The sequence below is a fragment of the Cololabis saira genome, chromosome 5, assembly GCF_033807715.1.
Source record: "Cololabis saira isolate AMF1-May2022 chromosome 5, fColSai1.1, whole genome shotgun sequence".
Classification (NCBI taxonomy): domain Eukaryota; kingdom Metazoa; phylum Chordata; class Actinopteri; order Beloniformes; family Belonidae; genus Cololabis; species Cololabis saira.
Genome location: NC_084591.1, coordinates 44,811,836 through 44,820,149, shown reverse-complemented (window position 1 = coordinate 44,820,149; position 8,314 = coordinate 44,811,836). Strand labels below are relative to the sequence as shown.

The window sequence follows — 8,314 nt, the reverse complement described above, 5'->3', positions numbered from 1 at the left end:
TAATCAACGCTATATTTGTAGTCACATTAGACAACTAACATCTGACAACTGACACAGAACACGCGTTGCTAAGCAACCATAAAACGCCCCGCGGCGTGACCACGCCCTCTTCCATACAGTGCTGATGGGTGCGAAGTCCGTAATTGTGTCCGCCACAATACTTTATTTAACGTCCTGTAACGGAATTGATATATTCACAGTGATTCAATATAAGTTGTAAATGTACCTGTGTACGGTTTATTTTAATATTTACCGTGCAAAAGCACAACATATTTAACCGTTTACTTCCACGTCCACGTCGGGGCACTCGTCACGTGATCAGGATCTTCGCTCGTCACTCTGACGTAGAGGGGACGCCCAGGGAATTCCCCAACCTGATCGATCAGGTTGAAAATGTTGCAGTTTCACATTATTCTGGCGAGATCTGAAAATACTTTGCAACAACGAGCAAGCGAGTGATTATGTACATTCACTGAGTGAATATTATGAAAGTAAAATATATATTTCTCGCTAGAAATGTAATCAAAACGCATTTTTATGCAGAAATTAGCTCAAAATATTGATTTTTTTCACTAAAAAATGATAAACGTCCGCCATGTTTTTTGGTGTAATGGCCAGAATCTTGAAAGTCACGTGACTTGGACGCAAAATGAATAGGCAGAAAAAATGTAACAATGTAACAATTCAAGGGCTTTTTATTAACCCCTCTACGTTTTTGCACTTTGGACCAACGTAGGCAGGGTACGTTTTTATGTGAGACTGGGTTGGTATGGACCAATCAGATGAAGGGGGAACGCGCTTTTTGGCGTCTATCGTCGCCACGGTAACGCTTTTGACTGAGAAAAGTAATGCGCGTCGTTGCAGGATCGAGACGCACATTTTGATGTATAACACACCTGGGTGCACATTACGGTTCGGGCCGCATTAACTGCTGAAGGATTGGCATAAATTTTGCCAAAATTACACGATTAATTCAAAATGGCTGACTTCCTGTTCGGTTTCGGCCATGGCGCCAAGACACTTTTCTTTAAGTTGCGACATGATACAAGTGTATATACGTCCAACCGTATTGTGGGGCTTGAGGCACAAAGTTTTTTAAGGGCCCTGTTGAGCCATTAGGCCACGCCCATTAATGCAAAATTTGGTGACTTTTGGGGCACGTTTAGGGGGGCAAAAAGGCCCTCCCAGGAAAAAAAAAAAAAAAAAAAAAAACAAGGAAAAGAATTCCTACAGATACAATAGGGCCTTCGCACTGTAAGTGCTCGGTCCCTAATTAAAGCTGCAAGCAGCGATGAACAGGCCCTCGCGCATGCAATTTTTACCAATAAAGGTCAAGGACTCAAAACCGAGTCGGATGACTTCACCCACGACTCTTTATGTCAAACCATTCAAAAGGTATGCCAGAAAAAAGGAACTATCAAATATCGACCAATCAGAAGAAGGGGCGGGGCTAATTTGCACCAATTATGGTCAAGGACTCAAAACCTTCTCCGATGACACCACCCACGAGTCTTTATGTCAAACCATTCAAAAGTTATTGCAGAAAATAGGAACTATCACATATGGACCAATCAGAAGAAAGGGCGGGGCTAATTTGCACCAATTATGGTCAAGGACTCAAAACCGAGTCCGATGACACCACCCATGAGTCTATATCAAACCATTCAAAAGTTATGGCAGACCCTGCCTCGCACAAATACGACGTTGGGAGCGTCTTCAGAGCGAGCGTGCTGATCACGTTGTATTCTCCCGATGCTTTGATCCAGAAGGATGACAGTGATGTTGAATCAAAGAGTGTTTTTAGTCCTCCGTCATTCCTGAGGTCAATCAGCTGGTCGTCTTGTTCTGGTGGGAGCCGGTCTCAACCATCGTTGTTTTGAAATGGATCACACATCCATCCTTTGCCATTCCTTGGGTCCTTTGCAGATGGAAAATAGCGCTCAAACGCATCGGACAGTGATGTCAGGTGGCTGTGTATCACCTCGCCAAGTCCCTCTGGCTCTTCCGAAAAGCTGGACAAGTTGTTGAACATGTCAAAAACACCCCGGTTGACTCACTGTGCCCAAGTTGCCAGTTTGGCTTTGAATCCGACAATTTTCTCTGCAAGTCTGAATGTATCAGCCATCCTCCCCTGCATCGTCAGATTTAAGCCATTCAGGGCCCTAAACATGTCACTCAAATATGCTAGTTTTGCAAGCCAGCTCTCGTCACTAAAGTGCGCTGCTAAAGATGACTGTCGGTCGTAGAGGAATTTCTTTAACTGATCCCTTAACTCGAACACTCTGGTTAAGGCTTTTCCTTTCGACAGCCACCTAACCTCTGTATGTAAAAGATGGCACCTGTAATCGGCATCCATGTCCTCGCCCAATAGTTCAAACATCCGCGAATTCAGGGCATGGGCTTTGATGAAGTTAACCCGTATTTTGTTGTTCAGGACTGTGTGGAGTTCAGGGGACATGTTCTTACTTGCCAGCATCTTGCAGTGAATCATGCAGTGAGTCGACTCACATTCCGGCGCCACTTCTTTCAGCTTGGCAGTGAACCCGGATAACCGGCCAGTCATTGCGGCAGCCCCGTCAGTACAGACCCCGACACAAAACGCCCAATCCAGTTTGCCTGCAGCGTATTCTTTCAACCCTCACATATTTCGGAGCCGGTGGTTGAGCTCGGAAGTGAAAGACAACAGAGTAAATCTTCATGGACCTCATCTTGATACACATATCAGACATACACCAACATCATGGCTTTATTTTCCACATCAGTAGATTCGTCCACTTGTATTGCATACCACGGAGATGCTTTTATTCTGTCCAGCAATTGTCCCTCAATATCCTCGGCAATATCATCAATTCTCCTGGCAACAGTATTGTTGGAAAGTGGAACCTTTCCCACTTTGCCAGCGACTTTTTCCCCCAAAAGTTCGAGGCAGATGTCTTTTGCAGCGAGCTCCTCTCCAATTGTAAAGGGCTTTTTAGCTTTTGCAATCCGGTGAGCAACAAGATATGAAGCCCTCGTTGCAGCGACGTTAGCTGATGTTGTGGCCTTTAAAACTTGCTTCTGCAAATCTAACTCACTTTTTTCTTTTTCGAAAAAATCCACTGGTTTGTCTTTGAGAGAAGGATGTTTTGTAGTTAAGTGTCTTTGGAACTTGGATGGCTTCATTGCTTCGTTGGCGAGCGTTTTTCCACAAAAAATACATAGTGGGTTTGGCGCCTCCAAATCGCCCGTTGCAACAAATCTGTATTTTATGTACACAATGTCGTACTTGCGACTGAAGCTTTTACTTTTCTTTTTGGTAGCATTTTCCACTTGTTCATCACTATTTCTTTTACTCGAATAACCCGTAAAAAAACGGCTCATGGAGGTTTGCTGAGGTCCGCTCATATCTGCAGCTGACTGTACCTAACCTGCATACAGCACCTGTGCATTGCGCCGTTCAGTCCGGTCGGGTACCAATGTTTTATTACCCACAGCGATGAGCAGCGCTGAGACGCTCTCGTGCATGCGCGACTCTCGACAGAGATTGTATTGAAGTTAGATGCCTCACTCCATTGGAAGAACACGTCTGGTGAAAATTGTCGACAATTTTGATTACCGATTTTTGGCAACAACGTCGACGAATCGTTGCAGCCCTGATTATGATCGGAACACAAGCCATTTCACTGTAACTGTAACTGTAACAGTAACAGCTCTGCGGCCCACGGACCAGGGCTTTGGAACCACGGCCTTAGACCACCCGCCCATCCTGACGCTGCTTCTAGCTGTTCACAAAGTTATGAAGGACAGAAGATGACAATCTTGGTTTCTGAAGACAATTTTAAAGTTATCCGGTACTTTAACAATGTGGAATCGACATTCATTCACAATTAGATGTATCAATACATACTCAAATTATGAAAGATTTTATTATGTAAATTAACATGACAATGACATAAATACAAAATTAAGTTAAGTTATATCAATTATAAATTGATGCTCCAACATCCACCAAGAATAATTTTACACTTCATTTGGCTGCATGTGTGTAAAAAAAGTTGTCAGAAGTGGGATTTGAACCCACGCCTCCACAGGGAGACGAGAAACCTCAGTGAAGATGAAGGAAATAGTCAGTCCTTGAGTCTGGCGCCTTAGACCACTGGGCCATCCTGACACTGCTTCTGGCAGTTCACAAAGTTATCAAGGACAGAAGATGACAATCTTGGTTTCTGAAGACAATTTGAAATGTTGTTTAACCATGATAGTTGTCCTATTATTAGATCGATCGATCGATCGATCGATCGATAGATAGATAGATAGATAGATAGATAGATAGATAGATAGATAGATAATGCGTCAGGTAATTATTACGTTGAAAGGTAGTAATCCCCTGTTGCAAGGGGAGCTGCTTGAATCTGGTGTTGAAGCTGTTAGGGCCTGGAGGTGAAGCTTCTGTTGGTGAAGCTGCTGGTAGTGAATCTGCTGGTGTTGAAGCCACTGGGGTCTGATGGTGGAAGCTGCTGGGGTTTGGTGGTGGAAGCTGCTGGTAGTGAATCTGCTGGTGTTTAAGCTGTCATTTGGCTGCATGTGTGTAAAAAATGTTGTCAGAAGTGGGATTTGAACCCACGCCTCCACAGGGAGACCAGAAACCTCAGTGAAGATGAAGGAAACAGTCAGTCCTTGAGTCTGGCGCCTTAGACCACTCGGCCATCCTGACGCTGCTTCTGGCAGTTCACAAAGTTATCAAGGACAGAAGATGACAATCTTGGTTTCTGAAGACAATTTGAAATGTTGTTTAACCATGATAGTTGTCCTATTATTAAATAGAGGACACGTTTAGATAGATAGATAGATAGATAGATAGATAGATAGATAGATAGATAGATAGATAGATAGATAGATAGATAGATAGATAGATAGATAGATAGATAGATAGATAGATAGATAGATAGATAGATAGATAGATAGATAGATAGATAGATAGATAGATAGATAGATAGATAGATAGATAGATAGATAGATAATGCTTCAGGTAATTATTTCGTTGAAAGGTAGTAATCCCCTGTTGCAAGGGGAGCTGCATGAATCTGATGTTGAGGCTGCTGTGGCCTGGTGTTGAAGCTGTTAGGGCCTGGTGGTGAAGCTTCTGATGGTGAAGCTGCGGGTAGTGAAGCTGCTGGTGTTGAAGCCACTGGGGTCTGATGGTGGAAGCTGCTGGGGTTTGGTGGTGGATGCTGCTGGTAGTGAATCTGCTGGTGTTGAAGCCACTGGGGTCTGATGGTGGAAGCTGCTGGGGTTTGGTGGTGGAAGCTGCTGGTAGTGAATCTGCTGGTGTTGGAAGCTGCTGGGGTATGGTGGTGAAGCTGCTGGTGAAGCTGCTGGTGGTGAAGCTGCTGGTAGTGAATCTGCTGGTGTTGGAAGCTGCTGGGGTATGGTGTCGAAGCCACTGGGGTCTGGTGTTTAAGCTGTCATTTGGCTGCATGTGTGTAAAAAATGTTGTCAGAAGTGGGATTTGAACCCACGCCTCCAGAGGGAGACCAGAAACCTCAGTGAAGATGAAGGAAATAGTCAGTCCTTGAGTCTGGCGCATTAGACCACTCGGCCATCCTGACGCTGCTTCTGGCAGTTCACAAAGTTATCAAGGACAGAAGATGACAATCTTGGTTTCTGAAGACAATTTGAAATGTTGTTTAACCATGATAGTTGTCCTATTATTAAATAGAGGACACGTTTAGATAGATAGATAGATAGATAATGCTTCAGGTAATTATTTCGTTGAAAGGTAGTAATCCCCTTTTGCAAGGGGAGCTGCATGAATCTGATGTTGAGGCTGCTGTTTGCCTGGTGTTGAAGCTGTTAGGGCCTGGTGGTGAAGCTTCTGATGGTGAAGCTGCGGGTAGTGAAGCTGCTGGTGTTGAAGCCACTGGGGTCTGATGGTGGAAGCTGCTGGGGTTTGGTGGTGGAAGCTGCTGGTAGTGAATCTGCTGGTGATGAAGCCACTGGGGTCTGATGGTGGAAGCTGCTGGGGTTTGGTGGTGGAAGCTGCTGGTAGTGAATCTGCTGGTGTTGAAGCCACTGGGGTCTGATGGTGGAAGCTGCTGGGGTTTGGTGGTGGAAGCTGCTGGTAGTGAATCTGCTGGTGTTGGAAGCTGCTGGGGTATGGTGGTGAAGCTGCTGGTAGTGAATCTGCTGGTGTTGGAAGCTGCTGGGGTATGGTGTCGAAGCCACTGGGGTCTGGTGTTTAAGATGTCATTTGGCTGCATGTGTGTAAAAAATCTTGTCAGAAGTGGGATTTGAACCCACGCCTCCACAGGGAGACCAGAAACCTCAGTGAAGATGAAGGAAATAGTCAGTCCTTGAGTCTGGCGCCTTAGACCACTCGGCCATCCTGACGCTGCTTCTGGCAGTTCACAAAGTTATCAAGGACAGAAGATGACAATCTTGGTTTCTGAAGACAATTTGAAATGTTGTTTAACCATGATAGTTGTCCTATTATTAAATAGAGGACACGTTTATATAGATAGATAGATAGATAGATAGATAGATAGATAGATAGATAGATAGATAGATAGATAGATAGATAGATAGATAGATAGATAGATAGATAGATAGATAGATAGATAGATAGATAGATAGATAGATAGATAGATAGATAGATAATGCTTCAGGTAATTATTACGTTGAAAGGTAGTAATCCCCTGTTGCAAGGGGAGCTGCTTGAATCTGGTGTTGAAGCTGTTAGGGCCTGGAGGTGAAGCTTCTGATGGTGAAGCTGCTGGTAGTGAATCTGCTGGTGTTGAAGCCACTGGGGTCTGATGGTGGAAGCTGCTGGGGTTTGGTGGTGGAAGCTGCTGATAGTGAATCTGCTGGTGTTTAAGCTGTCATTTGGCTGCATGTGTGTAAAAAATGTTGTCAGAAGTGGGATTTGAACCCACGCCTCCACAGGGAGACCAGAATCCTCAGTGAAGATGAAGGAAACAGTCAGTCCTTGAGTCTGGCGCCTTAGACCACTCGGCCATCCTGACGCTGCTTCTGGCAGTTCACAAAGTTATCAAGGACAGAAGATGACAATCTTGGTTTCTGAAGACAATTTGAAATGTTGTTTAACCATGATAGTTGTCCTATTATTAAATAGAGGACACGTTTAGATAGATAGATAGATAGATAGATAGATAGATAGATAGATAGATAGATAGATAGATAGATAGATAGATAGATAGATAGATAGATAGATAGATAGATAGATAGATAGATAGATAGATAGATAGATAGATAGATAGATAGATAGATAGATAGATAGATAGATAGATAGATAGATAGATAGATAGATAGATAATGCTTCAGGTAATTATTTCGTTGAAAGGTAGTAATCCCCTGTTGCAAGGGGAGCTGCATGAATCTGATGTTGAGGCTGCTGTGGCCTGGTTTTGAAGCTGTTAGGGCCTGGTGGTGAAGCTTCTGATGGTGAAGCTGCGGGTAGTGAAGCTGCTGGTGTTGAAGCCACTGGGGTCTGATGGTGGAAGCTGCTGGGGTTTGGTGGTGGAAGCTGCTGGTAGTGAATCTGCTGGTGTTGGAAGCTGCTGGGGTATGGTGGTGGAAGCTGCTGGTAGTGAATCTGCTGGTGTTGAAGCCACTGGGGTTTGATGGTGGAAGCTGCTGGGGTTTGGTGGTGGAAGCTGCTGGTAGTGAATCTGCTGGTGTTGGAAGCTGCTGGGGTATGGTGGTGGAAGCTGCTGGTAGTGAATCTGCTGGTGTTGGAAGCTGCTGGGGTATGGTGGTGAAGCTGCTGGTGGTGAAGCTGCTGGTAGTGAATCTGCTGGTGTTGGAAGCTGCTGGGGTATGGTGTCGTAGCCACTGGGGTCTGGTGTTTAAGCTGTCATTTGGCTGCATGTGTGTAAAAAATGTTGTCAGAAGTGGGATTTGAACCCACGCCTCCACAGGGAGACCAGAAACCTCAGTGAAGATGAAGGAAACAGTCAGTCCTTGAGTCTGGCGCCTTAGACCACTCGGCCATCCTGACGCTGCTTCTGGCAGTTCACAAAGTTATCAAGGACAGAAGATGACAATCTTGGTTTCTGAAGACAATTTGAAATGTTGTTTAACCATGATAGTTGTCCTATTATTAAATAGAGGACACGTTTAGATAGATAGATAGATAATGCTTCAGGTAATTATTTCGTTGAAAGGTAGTAATCCCCTGTTGCAAGGGGAGCTGCATGAATCTGATGTTGAGGCTGCTGTGGCCTGGTGTTGAAGCTGTTAGGGCCTGGTGGTGAAGCTTCTGATGGTGAAGCTGCGGGTAGTGAAGCTGCTGGTGTTGAAGCCACTGGGGTCTGAT

General features: G+C 44.7%; 6 non-coding genes across 6 annotated transcripts; all 6 read right to left on the bottom strand.

Annotated features, from left to right (window-relative positions):
- Positions 1–4,035: 4,035 nt before the first annotated feature.
- On the bottom strand, positions 4,036–4,150 carry trnal-caa (transfer RNA leucine (anticodon CAA)). Its single transcript has 2 exons — positions 4,113–4,150; positions 4,036–4,070 (listed from the first exon to the last, which is right to left on the bottom strand). It is a non-coding gene; the product is annotated as a tRNA-Leu (tRNA).
- Positions 4,151–4,578: 428 nt separating this feature from the next.
- trnal-caa (transfer RNA leucine (anticodon CAA)) lies at positions 4,579–4,693 on the bottom strand. Its single transcript has 2 exons — positions 4,656–4,693; positions 4,579–4,624 (listed from the first exon to the last, which is right to left on the bottom strand). It is a non-coding gene; the product is annotated as a tRNA-Leu (tRNA).
- A 780-nt stretch (positions 4,694–5,473) lies between these two features.
- trnal-caa (transfer RNA leucine (anticodon CAA)) lies at positions 5,474–5,588 on the bottom strand. The gene is made up of 2 exons: positions 5,551–5,588; positions 5,474–5,508 (listed from the first exon to the last, which is right to left on the bottom strand). It is a non-coding gene; the product is annotated as a tRNA-Leu (tRNA).
- Positions 5,589–6,254: 666 nt separating this feature from the next.
- trnal-caa (transfer RNA leucine (anticodon CAA)) lies at positions 6,255–6,369 on the bottom strand. Its single transcript has 2 exons — positions 6,332–6,369; positions 6,255–6,300 (listed from the first exon to the last, which is right to left on the bottom strand). It is a non-coding gene; the product is annotated as a tRNA-Leu (tRNA).
- Positions 6,370–6,886: 517 nt separating this feature from the next.
- trnal-caa (transfer RNA leucine (anticodon CAA)) lies at positions 6,887–7,001 on the bottom strand. The gene is made up of 2 exons: positions 6,964–7,001; positions 6,887–6,932 (listed from the first exon to the last, which is right to left on the bottom strand). It is a non-coding gene; the product is annotated as a tRNA-Leu (tRNA).
- Positions 7,002–7,881: 880 nt separating this feature from the next.
- trnal-caa (transfer RNA leucine (anticodon CAA)) lies at positions 7,882–7,996 on the bottom strand. The gene is made up of 2 exons: positions 7,959–7,996; positions 7,882–7,927 (listed from the first exon to the last, which is right to left on the bottom strand). It is a non-coding gene; the product is annotated as a tRNA-Leu (tRNA).
- Between the last annotated feature and the right edge of the window lie 318 nt (positions 7,997–8,314).